Consider the following 21,078-nt stretch of genomic DNA (forward strand, 5'->3'; position numbering starts at 1 on the left):
GAAAGGGAACTTCAGGAGCCAGATCCTCAGCTGGTGTGAATATATGAATAGTGCTGAAATAAATACACTGCCATTTAGGTTGCCTGCTGAGGTTCCCTTTCGTTCCCTTAGAGTGATGTGTCATCTCACCGACGTAACATGGCTGATGTTAGTCAAGATGATGATACTCCCAAAGCAGCAGAGCTTCTCTCACCATAAGGGCAAAGGGGCAGTGGTTCTTTATCCAATTAGTTCTCTCTGCCACTGAAAAGTTATTCACAGGCTATTATCTCAAGCAAATCACAATACCATGTTTACTTCCAAAGCAGAAAGCAATAAGCAGTTACTCAATGGTATATCAGTAAATTGAAGACAACGAAATTATGGTAGTTTATCTTAGCTGAAGGTCTGCACTAGTTTTTAAGAGTACATTTTTAACATCTAACCAAGGCTTAATTTTTCTTGTAAGATATTTGCAATAGAAACCAACTTATTTTCCTGGTACCCACCAAAGGAGTTCAGGCATCATCGTGTACCATATGTAACACTGGGCAGGAATTCTGTTATGCTGAATCTAGAGGTTGGAGCAGAGACAGCACTGAACAACAAATTGGAGAGAGGAGGAGAAAAAAGAGTGGTCATTGAACAATGTGCAGTAGAAAGATACTGAAAATTACAGTCTCCCATCCTGGAGATATGTAAAAGCTCTCTGTACATGGTCCTGGGCAACTGGCTGTTAGGTGATCCTGCTTGGTAACACTAGATGATCTAAATCCCTTTCCAACCTCAAATGTTCTCTTTGTGTAAATAACAGATTCAGTGATTGAGAATTAACAAAAATGTGATGCTGTTCTACTGAACAAAACACCACCACCTCCATATCTTCTTGTTGCTAGGGATGTAGAAACATTTGAAACACTGAAGTAGCAACAGTCATGACACATATTCCTATCAGAGCTATAGAAGTATGTATATACAAAAAAATTACCATTTCCTATCTAAAAGACAAATTAGAAGAATATCCTATGTTATAAAAATGGCTTTGGTTACAGCTAGTGATCTAACATAAATGAAGTAAAAATAAACGTGGCCTTTTCCTTCTCCTTTTTTTCTTTTCAGTCATTGACTCATGTAGCTAATAACACATTCAAATGGTATTAAAAGCTTAATGGAATTTACTACCCGTTGCATGCAAACTTTCATTCCTGAATTCTTTCCTCTTTAAAGATGTCTGAAATGAAATTAAAGAAAGATGTGAACAGTCTTCCAAGGCTCAGTTCGGATATGAACATAAGCTTGCTAGGGAAATATTTGTTTAGTAAAACAGAATGCTTGCTTAAAAAAAAAAAAGGTTAAAAAAGAATTCCCTTGTTCTTTACTGGTTCATGTATTTTATTTGGTTGTTTTGATATGGTTAGGGGAATAACTGCTATATTTTTTTAAAACTAATTTGGTGGGTATTTTGCATCTTTGTCAACTGCTTAAAAGAGAATAAACTGCTATTGAGAAGAGGTAAAATAAAGCTACAAGTGGCCTGATTCCATCTCAGTTGTTACCACAGGAGTTGAGTTCTGGTACAAAACCACTATACAATCTACCACATATATCTTCTACATGAATCTACCACAGTAAAAGTAGATGTTGGTAAACCACAGTTTAATTATAAAAATATAAAATGTGAGTTTGTGGCTTTATAGAGGTATAGGAAATGCAGTCAAAACTTAACAACAAAACCTTTACCTTCTGTGGATCTCTTTACAGAAGAACATCTTTGCAATACACCAGATTACAAGAAGCAAGAATAATTTTTGTGCTGTAATACATGTATATTGAGATATGGACTAACCAAATGCATGGAACAGAAGGTGAGTGCAAAGAGGACACAGAATAGTTGACCTTGCACTGCAGAATTAAGAATTTGAAGCTGGAGAGACAGAAAGAGATGGGTGTGTAGAAGAGAGTGAGAAAATCCTGGTTCATCCTGCACACAAATAGACATTGTGTGGTCTAGGTTCTGGTAGCCATGTGGAAAAAGAAAACTTAAAAAAGTATTTGAAGGAAGATAATATAGGAATTAGGATAATTTCTTCATCATTTTCTGTACTGACTAATCAGTCATGGCCAGATAAACTCGATCCTTGCTTTCCTTTCTCCTAAGGCTGTGATTTCTCACCATAGCTAAACGTTTTGTTCCTCAGTATTTCATGGCCTTCAATCAAAATCATGTGATTGCTAAGCATATCTGCAGAGCACTGATTTTCCTGGAGTTTTAATTTCAGGAATATTTTTCCCTATGTATCTGTGTACCTCTTTACACTAACGTACACTGCGCATTCTTATCCTTGTAACCTTATCCTTCACAGAATCAAGCAGATTTGTTTGTGAGTCCCAAATGACAAATTTCTGGTATGTACAAATCTACTGTGAGTGGTGATTCTCCCTCTGGAGGATTGTTGTGGTTTCTGTGGTCTAAGTGGGCTCCATAACTTTCCCTTTCTTTGGTCTCATTGTCATGCTTTGTAGACTCTAATTTAATCTTAAAAGCATTTCAGTTTTGTGATCCAGCCAGCATACCACCTGGTGCTGATGCTTACCTGGGCTGCTGTGTGAGTATCTATCATCAAACACATCTTTCTGTGGTCAGTCTGTAGTACAATCACAAAACAGAAGGCATGCCAAAAGGTTTGTAGGAGAACTACTCTAATTTTGTAGGTCCAGGTACAAGAAATAAACCACTTATATGTATTGTTTACTATACGCAGTACCTAAAGATAATCTCTTGTGGTGTGTGGTTTGAGCCTTTCAGAGTGTCTTTTCCTAAATATGCCTTTTCTTTCAGTCAAACTTTTCCTTTTTCTTTTTTCTCTGTCTTTCTGTTTGTCTGCTTGTTTGTTCATTCATAGCTGATCAAATAATAGGAACAGATTCTTTCTGCTGCAAGAGCATATTCTTATAGTTCCTTTCCCAATTCTGTAGTTTTAAAAACCGCGCTCATATTTAGTTTCTATGGGATGTCTAAATTGCAGGATTAAGTAGAGATTAAACAAACTGCTTGCAAGCAGTTTGGCAGCATAACAAAGCTAAATGCAGGATAATTTACTCAGATGAAAAGTAGAGTATGTTAGTACAATGTATTGTGGGTGATATCTGAAATTAATTTTACCACAGCTCATCTGCTTTTAATGTTTTGATTAAATTTAGACAACAATGGTAGATTTTGCTTTACTTATCTTGTGCATGCAAGTTTTACACAGGTAGGTATCTTCAAAAATGTACAAATCCTTACAGTCTGCTCAGCCTAAACAGATATTATGGTATGATGCACTGAACATGTGCATGGTATTTGTGAGTTGAGGGCGATGTCTGTTGCAACAAATTACCTCCTTACATTGAATTCCTCTCCCTCTGCATCAAATTAAACATCTGAACCATGTTGCTATACCTCACAGAAGCAACACAGGACTACACAGTATTTTCACAATGCTTGTAAATAGATGATATTTCACAGTTCATTTGGTCTGCTTTTTTGCAAAAAGAGGCCTGTTACCTCTCCTTCTGTCAGCAGACGCTGTTGGGAAGAGTTTTCTTTCTGTCCTGTATTTAAACACAATGATATGACCCTTCTTTTGATCTCAGCCTCAGAGGTCTCTCAGCCTCTTCTCATACATCAGATGTTCCTTATGCTCCAATGACTTAATAGTCTTTACAACTCTGTGCTGGATTTGATCCATCACATTCATACCTTTCTTGTAGAGAGCCCGTCACTGGATAATCCAGATATTGCTTTAGCAGTGATGAATAGAGAGGAAGGATCCTCAAATGTATGCTGGCTGCCCTTTCTAATGCAGTCTAGGATGCTTCTATGCTTCTTTACTACAAGGATGCATTGGCAATTTACGGTTAATGTGCTGCCCGGGACTCCAAAATCCATCTCTGCAGAGCAGCCTTCCAGCTAGTTGAACCCTGGTACGTACTGGCGCACGGGTTTGTTCCTTCCCAGCTACAAGACTTCTCACTTCCGGTTGTTCACCTTGATATCCCTCTCTGCTTTAGTCTTCCACCTATCCAGGTCATTCTGAATGTCAGCACAACACTATGATTCAGCAGCTGCTCCTTCCACTATTTTATCACTTGTGGACTTGCTGAAGGTGCGTTCTTTTCCAAGATTCAGGTTGGATATGAAGCAGTATTGGCTCCAGTTCTGATCCCTGGGGTACACCACTAGTTATTGGTCTCTAACAGGAATTTGTGTCACTCATCACCACTCTCTGGACCCAAATGTTCAGCTAGTTTTCAATACACCTCACTATCCGCTTACCTAACCCGCACTTTGTCAGCTTGTCTGTGATGATCTTGTTAGAGGCAGTTGTCAAAAGTCTTGCTAAAGTGAATGTAAACACCATTGACTATTCTTCCCTCCTCCTCCAAATTTATCACCTTGTTTCAGAAGGCTATTGATTTGGCTAAAGATGAATACCCCTTTGTTGACCTAAGGAGAAGATGATCCCTGTATCCTTGTGAACTACTCCTAGTCACTTTGTGGGTGCAATCTGTTGGGCCCCAATGGATTTATCCTTCTCCAGTTCATTTGTTCAGGGGTACTTTGGATTTCCTAATCCCACCCTTGCAGGTGCAGCATCTCTGCCCCATGCAGACACACTGCCTCAAAAATAATCAAAGTTAAAAAAAAATAATTTGAATATAGAACTTAACAAAAATGTTTAGTATCTAAAAATACAGTTATAGCCATGTAGTAAGAATTGGTTTTGTGTTATGTATTTTTATATTGACAGTTGTGTGGTATCATATAATTTCCAGTGTCATACCAATTAAAAAGCTTGACCTATAGAAATAACAAACTCCACCAGATGAAGTAAAGGTTTATCTAGTTCAAATCTCTACATTTACTCTTTTTTTACATTGTAAATAACAGAAGTCTCTCCTTGGACTAACATTTTTATTATTTATTTATATGGCAATTTGCTTTATGATGATGAAGCAACCTGTCAGCCAAATCCAATCATGACATGACTACTGATGGAGGAATAAGGACTGAATATTCTCATATAGTGATATAAATTGCCAAGGTAAGTGGTCAGATGCTAAAAAAAAAGAAACTGCTGAAAAATAAGTTCATTCAGGTACGAAATGCAGACTATCTAAGAGAAGTGAATGTAAATAATGGAAAATAGGGCTTCAAGTTAGCATGAATAGTCACCTCCCCATGTACACTTTAATGCTGGGGACAAGAAGAGTTCACGTGGTTGTTGTATAGGTAAAGAGTAGAAATAGAATCATGAGCTTGCCTGTAGTTGCACTGCTGTTAAGGTTGAAATTATAATCCACTGCATTTGCTTCCCTAATTTAAGGGATATATATGGAGACAGCTAGGAGGAAGACAGGCCAAATGATCTATGAATTGCAAAACAATGTAAGACCTAAGATGCTCAACCTATTGATCTTTTTGAAAAGCAAGCTGAAAAATTTTTCCACATAAATTAATCTGGCAGATGGAAATTTTCTAACATTCTTAGAAAAAGTCAAATCAGGATTCAATGTTGTATTGATTTAAGTTGTCTGGCCCCACTAGCAGTGGGATAGGGCTACTTACCCCTCACCTCCCCTAGTGGCACAGAGCAACAGAGTAAACTGGATTGTATGCTCTACATCATGCTGAACACAATGATCACTGCATGACAGGAAAGGGTTTGACTGGGGTTTATTTGACTTGTAATTTTATTGTTTGTAAAGTTTCCTGATATGGTTTTTTTGTGCTTCTGTCTCAGTTTCCAGAGGGGGTCCTTGTGAAAATGGGCTGTGTTAACCCAGGACAAATGTCTGGAAGTTAATGTTAAGCATAATCAGCCTTAAGGTAAAATGAATTTTCTGGGACCCTGAAGTTCTGCTGTACTCTGAGCTTCTTTACCTCTTTGCTTGTGCTGAAGTCTCATCTTCTGTGGAGTGAAATGCTTTAACATAAGGTAGTAGAGTGTTTTGTTTTTGTGCTAATAAAAGGGTTTCTGGGTGAAAATAAATGGTGTGTGATATCCACAAAATCAGCCTAGATGATTTGAAGATCCCCGAAGCCTCAAAGTCTATGAAGCAAAGGAAGGTTAATCAAAGTAGCACATAAAAACACAATAAAGCCCATTCCTTTAAAAAGGTTATGAACCATAGGATCCAAATATAAAATCTGAGTAGCTGTTGTACACTCCCCACTCCTCCCACCCTACCAGTAGGGATCAATGTTTATGTAGGTAAAATTTCCATGAAAGTCATCATCCATTTACATATGTATTCACAGGACTAACTCACTAGTGGCTGGTATATCAGTTTAAACCATCAACCCACACCTGCTCAGTGGCTCTTCAAATGACATGGAAATAAACCTCAGAAAATCAGTGATATTAATACCAACTTTTCCCATATCAACAGTCATAAGTATGTAGAAAGTTGTGTTGTTTGGGTATTTGTTAGTAAGCAGGCAGTTCCCTGTAAGGCAACAATATCCAGAATTTTAGAAACTGAGGTTTGTAATTAAATGTTAACTTCAATTGCCTTGCAAATCCCTCTGCTTACATGAGCACTATAGATGATGTATATGTAAAGGCAACATAAAGAACTTATGTGACAACCGCTTTCTCTTAAAAACCTGCTTTCTCTTCACTAGCACTATCCTTACATCTGAAAATCTTCAGGTTGCTTCTCCCTTATTACTGCAATTTTGTGCAGGTTGAGGATATGGGTGTCTTGAAGACTTAATTACAAAGGTGCTGACAATATGCTGAAATTTGTATTTCCTTTACAGGAGAATTCAAGATTAGAGACATCCTACTGCTTAGAAGTGGATGATTTTGTGGTTTTGACTCTGACATAGATTTTGGAGAGCTAAAGCTTACAATCCCCAGGTAAAATTAGGTAAGTGACCTGCAAACATTTAGTGTCTTTTTTTTTTTTTGTTGAGAAGTGTGGTTCAGCAGTGGAAAGGAAAACAAGTACAAAAGTCAAACACTGAATAAAACCCCCATCACTTTTGTTCTTTTATTTATGTTGCTTTAGGCAGTCACTAATGCTTTTTCAGCTCAGTTTGATACAAGAAAATATTTCACTTGAATAGTTTGCACATTATAAAAAGCTACACAGAAAATAGAATATGTAAGTGGAGGAAATTATTTTGTTTTCTATCCTTCCCTATGCTTATAGATGACCTGTTTTGGGAGAGGAGACTTAAAGCATGTGTATTTATCTGTAAGGATGGTAACGGCACTTCAGAGAAAAGAATCACTGACTGAAATTTGTTTCCTTTTTTTTTCTCCAGCCAAGGGTTATTATACTGAAAAATATATAAAATGTTAAAAGAAGTGGAAATGTAGTGAAGCTACATGATCTCCTAGAGAAATTCAGGTTGTCTGAGCAGTCTATCCTATCTGTAAATCCAATGAAGATGTAGAAATAAGTTATTTATTTACTTATTTCCAAATGATTCTATAGAAACATAGTTTGGACTCAATTTTCAGTATATCCTGACTTACACCAATAGTACTGGTACCTCACAAAATACATCTACAGTTACCACTTTCTTTTAAAGTTTTTCTAAACTGCTTTAATTCCCTTGTCATCTTGCACTTTCCTCACCTGTTCCCCAGGACAGTGTTTAAACAATGAGGAAATGGTCTTTTCTGGGTAGGAATATATTGCTGACTACATCAAACAGCTTCAGAAATGAGAAGCAGAGCAGGGAATTTGGACCTGCATGAGATTCAGGCCTGTGTTACTGACATTGTAGTTGAACTTAACTCTGGAGACACACTTAGGTGCACTCTTCTCTGCCATATATTTCACTGGGTATTGACCATGGGTCCTTATAGCCTTATATTTCTGAGATGCTTAATTCTTTGAGACCATTGAGAAAATAACAGCCATCCAACCAAAGCTGAGCATAATAATTGTACCCTGTGATTACATCTTTTTGCTACTTTGACCAGTAGATGTGATATCAAAGGGTATTTCTGCATGTACAAACTTCAACATGTGAGTTGCCAGAGCAGTTTCTTGCATGCTTTTGAGCTAATACTTTCTCAAATAACTCCATGGTTCAGGGTTAACATGAGTCATGGATCACTCTCTTTAAACGACTTGTAGTCAAGCTATCTTATACTGGAGGATGATTTAGTAGAAAGGATGAAAGTTATTTTGCCTAGACTAGTCTCTCTTAAAAATTGTTTCTTGACACATCTTTTGTACTAGTAAAGTCAGGGTCTTAAGTATTCTCTCTGAGTCAAGTCTTGTCTACAAAGACCACTCAGGGGCTCTAATATTCCTCATCTAAGACTGATTCTGTGCATTGAAAGAGAAGACAAACAGATGATCACAGACGACTATTTGGAAGCTCCAAAGATTGCAGAATGCAAGCAGAAGGTAAATATCAAGGGTTTATTGCCAACCATGGGTACTGAAATTATTCTACAATGTTTAAATAATGACAACAGAGTATTTATTTTGCTCAGGGTATTTCAAAATTGTTGAACTGTTTTCAACCATGTCACACAAAAATACCTCGGGCAGAAAGCAGAGGCAGAAAATACCATTATAAAAGTTTGAAGTTTGGTAAATTTGAGTGTATGTATGATGGTGCCTACGAGTTTGTTCCTGCCTGAGAAGGTGCTGGGAGGCTAGTTTAAGGTTGGAGATTGCTCATTGCTGAGTTTGACTCTTCTGCAGCATAAACACATAAGGGAACTGGAAACCTGGAGCACAGCTGAGACTGTCCTTATGAGTGAGTCCAGCTGCAGCCTGTAAGACTCATAAACACTTCTGCAAAGCTTCAGAGTATGCCAGCAGGAATCTACATCTCTTTCTAACTGCTTTCCAGCCCTCCCTCAGCTAAGGTCAAATGTTGGAATATAAAGCATGCAGGCCCTGCGGTTTTGATTGCTCCAACAAAAAAATGAATAAATGCCTCTAATACTGATTCTAAGATGAAAAAAAAAAAAATCTGATCTGAAAGAAAGCTATCATGTTATTTTTAAGGTGTTTTAACATTTCATTAGATAGAGATATTTTTTTCCTAAAAGTAATTTTTTGAAACCAAAACAATGAAAGCAAATACTTTCTACCACAATAAAAGTTTTCAGTTGTGGCTTTCCTCAAAATGTTTTGTATTCTTTAAAACTTCTGCTCCCTAAATTTATAAATAAATTTAAAAACACATTTATAGCTGTTAGCAACTAATTTCTGAATTTTGTTCTAACCTTTAGTAGAGATCTACCAAAATAATACACTCTCTGAAGACGTCATAAGCAATCTGCTTCTGAAATTTTTCTTCTGACTTCTTCTGTTCATTAAATACATGACAGTGCTCTCTTACAGTTCCAAACTATAAAGACAGGTAAAGTTTGTTGGTTCTGGTTATTTGCTAGAATAAAAACCAGCTGTTCAATTTCTGTGTGGTGTTTACAGTTAGGCACACACATTTAGAATCAGAAATAGCAGTAATAGCTCAAGGTACAACTGTAAAGTAACTGCAGATACATATTTATTTTAATTATAATTACCAGAGGATTACTGTAATGACAGAGAATTAATGTATGTGTTTACACCATACAGAAATTAAAATTAATCACAAGGTGCTGAATGTTGACATTTGTCACTCTCTGAAAACAGATATATTTTTTTCCCCACAAAAAAGCACAAATTATAGTTTGAGCTGTTATGCTCAGCATGCTGCAGTAACACCTGACCATTTAATCAATAATTTCTATATCACTTGTTCAATAAGGAGAGAAGAGAAAGAAATGAATCACATAGAGCTTTGATAGTTTGAAAACTACTAATTCAATGTAATTTCAATTCTAAACTTGCCTGCAAAGTTATCTGAGAAAGAAGTGCAAGTTTCCTCCAAGCCAATGTACCACCTGCCGCCCATAGCTCCACTGCAGGGTCCTGTTGGAGATTGTTCTGAAATGCACTGCAGTAGAATGGAAACTAACTGAAGCTCCTTAAATGAGATTTGTGAATCAGTTTGATTTTTTAAATTACTTTTATTTAATATAGGAAAGACCTCTCATTTCCACTTGCTCATTATAATTTAAAACACCCCAAACCAACGTCTGAACAATGAAACCAAGTCTACTAAAAATATTGAAACCAAAAGTTACTTGCTATGAAATTCAGTTAATGTCATGGCACTTATTGTGCATTTGGGAAAGATTTTTATTAGTTCATATAACCTGAGACAATGGTGATTACTAATTATCACATAATTAGAACATAAAAGTTGAATGTTGATTAGGTTACATTTCTTTTAAAATCCTTAATGAACCATAAGACCATTTAAAAATTTAATATTCTTGCAACCAGATGATTACTTAATATCTTAACCATCTTTGTCAGTGTGCTAGAAAATAGGTCAATATATAAGAAAATATTATTTTTATAATTACATCCATTTTCCCCTTAAAAGGTTTGCATTAGGAAATGTCCATATATAAGAACCAAGCACTTTGTATATAAACCCATATCATAAGTTACTTTAGCTGTCAGCTTATTGTATAATGTGCACACAATATGTACTTATTTCAGAGTTTAAGGGAGTGTAGAAGGACAACCAATAGGTATTGCACTACTATTTTGTTGTCAAATTTTGCTTCTTCTGTATTTTTACTTAGGCATCAGAGAAGATGTTTCAGATGAGATTGGACACATTGGAGCAACAGTAGGTTTTGTCCATACTTCTGTTGTTGAATTTGATTATATCAACTAAATTTATGACCAGATCCTTTACTGTGACATTCTATGAAACAACAAAACAGCTGTCTTTTGATTAAGGTTAGATCTCCTACATGTCAATTTTATGTTGATCATTGTAGCTGGGAATCATGTCCTGTTGTGAGACTTCAATGTCTTTGCTTGTATTGTAGTATCAAAGATTTCTTTCATATTGCCATAAAATCTCTATTTTTTTTTGACAAGCATTTTATGATGTTTCATAGTACTTCTAGGAAGTTTTTATCACATAATTTTTAAAAGTTATTTGAATGTGCCTTTTAATTTGAATGTGCCTCTCCTTTGAGGTATTATGTGGGATATAAAGTGATAAGAGAGTTTCTGGATGGTCTTCTAACAGGTAGAATAAACAAATAATAATAATAACAATGATGAAAATAAATCTCCATACATTAAAAAAAAAAAGTCTATACCCTAAATTCAGTAACATGAAATTCACTCTAATGTCAGCCCCCAAACTTTTAATAAGAGATTTATGTAAGATTAAGAATAGAGAAGGGACTCTTTCTTCGAGTGTACTGATAGGATAAAGGATAATGGTTTTAAACTGAAAGAGAGTAGATTTAGATTAGATATAGGGAGGAAATTTTCTGTTGTGAAGGAAGTGAAACACTGGCAGGTTGCCAAGAGTAGCTGTGGATGCCCTGCCACATCCTTTGAAGGCTAGGTTGGAAACGGCTTTGAACAACCTGCTCTAGTGGAAGATGTCCTCCTGGGAAGGGGGGTTACAACCAGATGAACTTCAAGGTCCCTCCCAACACAAACTACTCTATGATTCTATAACAACTTGTGTCATTACTAATGATAGGAACTAAAAGGTAAACAGATATAAGAAACACTGAAAAAACCCACAAAGTTGAACAAGGTTGCAGCTGCTTGTCTTGAAGTATTCTAAAAAATTTTACCCTGTTCTTCAGTGACACAGCTCTTGATGTCAGTAGATATTAATACTGGTTTAATTGCCAGTCAAGATATTTTAGTGTAAATTACAAATGGTAAAGAACAATAATGAGAAGTGACTGCAAATTGTACTGACATTTTATATTTAACTAGCATTGTTGTTCAGATAAAATTATATTATGTTATCTGCAAGATTTTATAATGCATTTTTAGAGCTTGCTTCTACACTAAAATGCTCTACAAAGCATAATGTGGATATATTTGCTTTAACTCAAGATGGGTAAATGCATTGGTCAGTGACCTGATTTAAAACCCATTGGATTAAAATTAAAAATATATTCAAATCAAATAGCATACCCAAGTTTCAACTAGTAGTATAGGCTTATTAAACTGAAATTAATAGACTAAGTAATTATTTACAAGAATTACATTTTCCCCTGCCCCCCATCTAATGACAACCAAATAATATTTAAGACAAAGTAAGGTACTGTTTGTGAGGAAAACATATTTTTAACACTTTGCACTGACAGTAGGTATCAATGTTCCTCTGGTTTTTAATCTTTTAATGCAAATTATTCCTGCACTCTCAGGGGTTTTCAGGCATTTAACACCTATGGATTTAGAAGACGAGTATTTAAATTCTGTAAAGGTCCTGGGCTTTGATCTGATTTAAGGAAAGATGTGTCTATGTAAGTGTGTTGTGTGGTGCAATCAGAGGAAAGAGGTCCTTACATCCACACTACTTTGAGAGTTTTCTTCTGGAGCAACTTGAGAGTGCTGCTGTGGACTGGATACCCATTAGCAACTAGAAAATGCTATGTACATTCAAAGTTTAGTTTTATCCAAAAGTAATTGAGTTTACAGACTCCCAAACTCCTCAGCATATGAAACAAAGTGTACTAAGTAAAAAAAAATGGAGAAATTTGGTGTGAAGTATTGTTTGAAGTATTGGTGCAGTATTTTAGATTAAAAATATAGTATAGTCTAAAGACAATTATTACAATTGCCAACTCTGTAGACATTTATTATAATGGTGATATGGAGATATTCTCTTGGAGACATGATGAGGTGAATTTCCAAGGGAAACAGAGCTTAATATCTCCCAATTTAATTTTTATTTAGTCCTTAATATATGAATCTGGCTGGAAAGTGAAGAATCGTTCCTGAGGAAAATAATTCTGAAATTTCTTCTTGTTAACCACATTTGTACTGAAAACATGTAACAAACAATATGCCACAACTGGAAAAACCTCACAAATCCAGCTGCTGTTTTCCCTACTTGACTGACTTACCACTGTGAGGTACCATAAGAACTGGAAGTTATGAAAACCAAACTTTTAACAATGAAAAGGTTTGAGTTTCTTCTGCATCCCATGGGCTAGTACTTGAACTTATTTATTGTTCTCTGTCGTGGTGAGATCACACCTGGTGTACTGTGTCCAGTTTTGGGCTCCCTGATACATGAGAGACAGGGATCTGCTAGAGAGAGTCCAATGGAGAGCCACAAGGATGGTTAGGGAGCTTGAGCATCTCCCCTATGAACAGAGACCTGGGGCTGTTTAATCTTGAGAAGACAGAGGGGATCTGATCAATGTCTATAAATATCTGAGGAGTGGGTGTCAAGTGGAGGGGGCCAATCTTTTTGGTGGTGCACAGCAATGAGACAAGGAACAATGGACACAAACTTGAACATAGAAGGTTTCATGAGGAGAAACTTCCTTACAGTAGGGTGACAGAGTACTGGAACAGGCTGCCCAGAGAGGTTATGGAGTGTCCTTCTCTGGAGACTTTCAAAACCTACCTGGATGCATTCCTGTGCAGACTACCATAGGTGTTCCTGCTTTTGGCAGGGAGGCTGGATCTCTGAAGGGCCCTTCCAACCTCTAACATTCTGTGATTCTGCTCCTTGCAGTGGTAAGTGCATATACAGGGGGTTAGGCTGGAGAGCTCTGCTGGTTGATTCTGTCCTCAGAGTTTAAGCAGCTGCTAATCATCCTATTTGTTCCTTCCTTCATAGGAAGAATATGAACCACTACACTAATCTCAACAGACTACAGTTCTAGCTCTGCCTTAATATACTCATCTCATCTCCAGGCTTGAATTTTATGCAAAATTTCAGGCTGCTAGGCTGCTGGCATCCTCTAAAATACCACAGGTTGGCCCATCTGCCCCCTGCACTGTGTCTAGCTGTTGCCTAATGGTCCTGGGGGAAACGAAGCTTCCCCTACCAGGTCTTTCTTTGCTTTAGCAGCCTGAAGTCAATGATCTTGAGGCTGAGAAGGAAGCTCAAGAAGGTTGCATGGAAGTTAACTGCATGTAAGTTTGTGGAGTGCTACCTTTATTGCTTTTCTCACCAAATTAATTCTTCTACATCATAAATACTTCCGAAATGGCTTGATCTCACTGCGCTGCATATGAGGTCCCAGGGATGGAAAGTTTTTGTTGTAATATTATTAAACTAAATTTACTTCAATCAAGATAAAAATAAAAGGTTTGTGATATACAAATTGATTTAATGTTTCCTCTTTGCCTCAGTTCAGCTACACTGGGTTCTTTAGCATTTATTCTGGACAGTTTTTCTGAATTTATTTTTATTGTAAACAACATTTTAATTTTATTTTAAGAATGTGTTATTCACTCGAGAAATGGACATGTTTTGAGTTTACTTAAGATTTTTTGCAGCATTTGTTTTTCTATGATTTATTTTTCTGTTTGTATTTAATTTCTATTTCTAATTTATTTGGGTTTCTTTTCAATATATAATGTTTTCTTCTTTGCTTTTTGAATGTCTGTAGTGGTCTAGACAAAATGACCTCTGTGGGAGATTCATACCTCACTTTTTTCCCTGGAAAGGTAAGTTCCTCAAGTAGTGCAAGAATCAATTCATTTTGCCATATGAGTAAATTTACTGACAGTAAAATCAAATTATGCCTTTGAGAGCATGTTTAAATTTTTATTAAGTAACTTCTATAATTTAAAAAATCCAGGATTCAAAAAGTCTTCATGGTCTCTTTATTGGAAAATAGGTTGCCTAAATCCTTCATTCTGAATTGTTGTTAACTGGGTGATGTTGAATACTTTCTTAAAGAATTCTCCAACTCCAAGGGGAGGGATGTTCTATTGGCTTAGTTGTATGTCCCAGATTCCTTTTAAATTCCTTGTGAATATTCTGAATGACTGGGTGCTTGGAGAGCAAACTGAATGCACTGAGGTAGCCCTGACGGATATCTATGTATATTGTTATGAATCAGAAGAGATTCTGCTGGAAATGACAACTGAAAATAAGTAATACTAGTAGAAAAAAACAGATCATGGGTCTGAATATATAAATTTAGATATTAACAAGCAAAACAAACAAATGAACAAAACCCCAACCAACAAAAAACCCCCCAAACACAAAACAAAACCATAAAAAAAAAGGGGGGGGAGGGAGTGGAGAAAAATAGGTGGGGCTAAATCACAACATCAAGGATTTTAGGCACAAAGGATGTAGTTTTATGGAGGCATGTCAAACTGCAGCTAACTATTTCACTGGAATAATCTCTCCCCTACTATCTACACAGTGACTAGTAAATATAAAAGAAGTTAGCACATACTGTCCCCTAGCTTGGATAAACACTTTAATAAATTGCACTCCATTTTAAAGTATTTAAAAATCTGTCCCATAAGCCTATGATTGCCTAAGGAGTCCATGTTTTTACTCTCTAAACGCAGCCTGCATAGTGTCCTCTCTGTTCTGTTACAACACTTCTAAAAAATTTTAGCTGAAGAATACACAAGAGAGATATCAGCAAAATCAGCCTCCTATCCATATATCACAGTTATAATGTTCACTCTCTGTCTTAATCGTCTAAGCATCACTACCCTGGCTGTCCATTCTAAAAACAATTTATATCCCATGTTATTAATGTATTTTTATTGTTACCATCTAACAAAGTTCCAGTTAGGCTCATAATATCACAAATTTTTCAATATGCTGATAGCTGGACAGGCTTTAATAATCCTTTATTAATGAGCTTATATCCATCTTTATTGGTCTCCATAAATCCAAATTCAATCTCTTATTTAGCTTATTTCTACCTTGAGTGGACACTTTGGTTTTGTCTTTATTTCTGTCAGACTCTCTTTACACCTTTTGTTGCTTTATATGACCGTGTTCACTTTCTTTGTTCTCTGTTCTACTTTGAAAAATGTTCTTCATTAAAAAAAAAAAAAATCCACCAACAAAGAGCCATTCTCTATTCAAATTCTTTCAGTATATAAGCTGTTCATTTATAAATAACACCTTGTGGCTTATATACAGCTTGTTTCTTTCTGCCATTGTGTCAGGATTTATAAATCAAACATATCCTGAAAGGTTTCTCTTCCCATCTCTTCCTATGTTCTCCTTATTTGATGCTAGCATTTACTCCTCTGCTTTCTTGATGCTAAACACACCTTCTCTGAGGGACTTGTCTTTATAGTACCTCAGCCTCCTACATATTTTATTCTACAATAGAGAATGGACCAAATCCCACTGGGCTAAATTCAGAATTAGCAGCATGACACAGCTTAGCTTGACATGACTAAACTCCTTTCCTGGTTATAGACATGTCCTTACTGGGAACTGCCTACATTGCCTGAACTACATCTGGGCATTTTATATATATATATATATATATGAAATATATATATATGTATGTCAACTGGAGCAGTCACAGAAGTTTACTACTTGCTAGTGGCACACTTTTAGGATGTTGTGGAGACCATTACTGAGTCCTGTTATTAGAAGCCACAAAGCTTTTTGAAAATGAATTACATCAGAGCAGTGGAAATGGCTTTATCCTGTAACATTTTGAAAACTGCTGCCCCTGTGGCACTGGCTGCCCTCTTCCTTTACAGAGGTAGATGCTGTTAAGTCAGTACAAGGTCAGGGTGAAATGTAAGGCAAAAAGGCACCATTTATTATTGTTACAGCTTTGTATTTCCTCAAGGAAAAAAAAGGCCTGCAAAGCTGGTGATAATTTCTGCCAGTAGACATTTTAAATATTAGTGTTTAAGTCAAAGAATAACGGAAGACATGTCACTTGCTGTTTTAAATTAAGAGTAGGAGAAAATTATCAGTGATTTTCAGAGGTGAGTTGAATAAGGCAAATTAGAGTGCTGTGGCAGGACCCTTCTTGGGAATAGCTACCAAAGAATTTAATTGGATGAGAGGAAAGCAAAACAAGGCAAAATAACTTGGAGGGGGATTCAGTTACTTGTATCTGCACAGAAAGACCAATGACATAGAAAAGCTTACAGTAATGAGGAGTGAGAAAGTATGTAGTCAGTCAATTTCCTTGTATTTTAAGCCTGTTAATTGAAAAAAAAAATCCAATCTTTTTAAAGAAAGTCATAGAGTTTTTCACAGTATTTAATTTTTTTTTTCAAGGAACCATGAAAGTTCTCTGGAAATTTTGAAAAGGGGAAAAAATAAATGTATATTTCATGTAGAAGATGAATACATTTCTGCAAAAAGGCTGGACAGATGGGCAGAGTCCAACAGGATGGCATTCAACGAATCCAAGTGCCGGGTGCTCCCCTTTGGCCACAACAACCCCATGCAGGCTACAGGTTAGGGTTAGAGTGGCTGGAGAGCAGCCAGGTGGAAAGGGACCTGGGGGTACTGGTTGACAGGTGCCTGAACATGAGCCAGCAGTGTGCCCAGGTGGCCAAGAGAGCCAATGGCATCCTGGCCTGCATCAGGCATAGTGTGGCCAGCAGGAGCAGGGAGGTCATTGTACCCCTGTACACAGCACTGGTTAGGCCACACCTTGAGTACTGTGTCCAGTTCTGGGCCCCTCAGTTTAGGAAAGATGTTGAATTGCTGGAGCATGTCCAGAGAAGGGCAATGAGGCTGGGGAGAGGCCGTGAGCACAAGCCCTATGAGGAGAGGCTGAGGGAGCTGGGACTGTTTAGCCTGGAGAAGAGGAGGCTCAGGGGAGACCTCATTGCTGTCTACAACTACCTGAAGGGAGGTTGTAGCCAGGAGGGGTTTGGTCTCTTCTCCCAGGCAACCAGCACCAGAACAAGAGGACACAGTCTCAAGCTGCGCCAGGGGAGGTTTAGGCTGGAGGTGAGGAGAAAGTTCTTCACAGAGAGAGTGGTTGGCCTTTGGAATGGGCTGCCCAGGGAGGTGGTGGAGTCACCATCCCTGGAGGTGTTCAAGAGGGGATTGGACGTGGCACTTGGTGCCATGGTTTAGATAGTCATGAGGTGTAGGGTGAAAGGTTGGACTCGATGATCTTTGAGGTCTCTTCCAGCCTTCTTGATTCTATGATTCTGTGATTCTATGAAAAAGATAATTTTATCGGAAGGATAAGATTTCCATATGTGATCCAAAAATCCTGTTATAAAATCTGAAAAAATGCCTTTGGCTATCACTGAGAACTGCTTATTTTCCATTAAAAAAGATTTTTTTTTTTCCCATTATGGGGAGCTTTGAGCTGATATTTGAATTTAGCACCTTTATTTTCCCTTCTGCCCCCACACCAGTTGCTCATTAGGATCTCCACCACTTCATTCAACCACTTCCATTTCTTCATGTCTTTGAATCAGCGTATTTCACACTTTTCCCTGCTTAGTGAAATATTTTCTGAAGTACTTTTGAAGTCAATCTCTCTACATTAATGCATTTTCTGTTCCATTCTACCATCTGTCTAGCTAAGTAACTATTTCCCAACTACTTTAAATCTCCATAGTCCCATCTGCTTTTCCCCACCATTGACTAGGATTTCAAATGCTTCTCTGTCTCCTCTCTTCCTTCCTCCTCTTCCCTGCCAGTTTCTTGCCAGACGACATTGTTGAAATACAGCATGACTTTATTCTCACCTTCCTTTCCCTCTGTTTTCTTCCTGAACTCCAGCTTTCCTTCTTTCTTGCTGATCTGCATAGTTTCTACCAGTTCTCCCTAAATTTGTTCTTGTTCTTGTGACTTCTCTTCATCTCTGAAACTATTTTGCACTTCTCTTACCCTTGGCTGTATTTTCCACATAACTTCTCACTACTTTCTGAATCTTTAACTTCACAGTACAAAAGGGCAGTCTTTCCTCTTTGAAAAAATATCCCATCTTAATCTTAAATTTTCTTTTCATTTATTGCCCTATCTTGTTCCTCCCTTTTATTTACTTCAAGCTCATTAAACACAGCATTTACTGCTGCAGCCTGGATTTTCCCATCTATTTACTCTCAATTTCTCCCTTGCATTCAAGGGTAGTACTTTTGCTAAATCTTTTAGTGACAGTGACATTTTAGCAAAATCTCAGACTTCTCCAATATAACTTCATCATCTTTGACCTCTACACTGCCTTGTATTTTGTTCGAAATCTTTTTTCTGTCTTTGCTTCTGTGACTGATCCCACTTGTGTCTCTCTTTCTGCCTGTTTAATCATTCCTTTAACATATATTTTAGAAGACCTTCTGTATATCTCTGCTTCCTGTGGGTGTCCCACAGGTCATGGCCTCCACTCTCTTCCTTTATTTAAACTTTTTCTCTAAATAACCTTATTTATGTATCAAACACCTTTGCTCATCTATCATCTTTGTGCTGGCCCTTAGATTTAGGTTTCTATACAAGTACATCTTTCCTTCTCTGCAAGCTAAAGCTAAATAAAACTACAGCCTTAGTCAAAAGGCTATGAATATTTTAAGGTATTTCTTGCTCATAGATGCATTGATTCTGGGGGAAAAAACTCCACAATGACATGCAAAGACATTTCTACAGAAATGAAATACACAATAACTTGAGCAAAACCAGTAACAAATTGAGCTTTTATTATGTTCAGGTCTCCTGTTTTTGCTTAGGTCTTCGAGAATTATACTCTACTAAGAAAGTAGAATAGCAGCACACTGTAAATTGTCAAAAGAAAGTACAAGAAATTTTACTATAGTAGTTGTCATTTCACATGATACTTTTGAGGAATGATTTTCAAAAGACCATTTAAGTCTTGATATACAAATGTGGAAAAGTGAGTTCTTCGGGACCGTAATTCCAAGGTATTCACAGCTTTGAGTAGGAATCAGTTGTGTGTCACAGTTGTGCTCCTGCATTCTGATGGCTGTTCAGATTTCACAGGTATTCTAGCAGCTCCTTCAATAGGACATTTGTCTGAAAAACAGTTTTACTGTCTGAACCTGACTTTCTGTTTTTATTTAAAAACAGTGGGCAGTGAGAGAGAGCTTGGAAGGAAAGAGGAAGGAGAAGGAAAATAAAGACAACAAAGAAACAAACAAACCTTCTAACAGAGGAAAGGAATAAGATCACCCTTCTATTAGTAAAAGATACTAAAAAATCTTTTAAAGTAAAAGATACTAAAATAATTTTCAGTAAAATATACTAAAAAAATATATATATAAAAATAATCTGAAAAATAAAAAACCTTAGTGGAGAAAATTGCTCTGAATTTAGACTCATAGAATGGATTGAAAGGGATCTTCAAAGATCAGTTAGTCCAAACCCTTTACCTCAACCTCCACCCACCTCTCTTTCAAATCTTTCACTGAAATCAGAGTATCAATGTGTATCCCAAAGGCTTGTTGAGCTGAGAAACATGGAATTATATTCAGGAATTTGTGAGGCAGGAAGTACAAACATCAATGCCTTGGTCATAATCTTTATATGGTGATGAAAGGAGATTATTTTATTAATTTTACATTACACATTAAGAGTTAATGTCAGAGATGGAGAAGTTTCATTAGTCTCTTTTCATAGGTCATAAACTGTTAATTTCTCAGTATTCACAGCCATTGTAATCATCAGAACGGAGGTCTCTTCTGATCATGGTATGACAACTGATATCTCAGCATACAAAAATAATCTGGATGTTTCAAAGAAAGCTCTGAAACATACGGCTGCTCTACGAAAAAATGACAGAGAGCAGATGGGAGGTAAATATATACAGCAGCTGGGTGGCACACCAACTTAGCTTAGGCATGTAAATATATTTGCTGATTCATTAATTTTCTTTATATTTTTTTTTCCTTTTTGCTGCTGATAGAAATAGAGATGAAAGTATGAGATAGTAATGGAAAAACATAGTGGTTTTTATAGCAAATCCTTCCCACACGCAATTTAAAGGTGTATTAAATTTTATTTAAAGATTTTGAAACAACATTTATTTTCAGAAAATGGCAGATTAAGTACAGATTTTATTGTCCTGTCCCTTTCTCCTTAAATCACAAGGCACTAAAAGAACTTTCAGTGAGACAGGATCAGGATTGCTGAGAGATTACCAAGTTTTTAGTAGCTAGAGTGCATATTCTTTTAAGAGTTACTGACTAAATGAGGTTGTGACTCAAATTTTGAAATCAAGCCTGACAAAGTTTCATCAGAATATAGAGAAAGCCACTCAGCAATTCCTAGATCAAGAATTAAAAAAATTATGTTTGATTTCC

This window comes from Indicator indicator, chromosome 9 (genome assembly GCF_027791375.1).
Source record: "Indicator indicator isolate 239-I01 chromosome 9, UM_Iind_1.1, whole genome shotgun sequence".
In the NCBI taxonomy this organism is placed as follows: Eukaryota; Metazoa; Chordata; class Aves; order Piciformes; family Indicatoridae; genus Indicator; species Indicator indicator.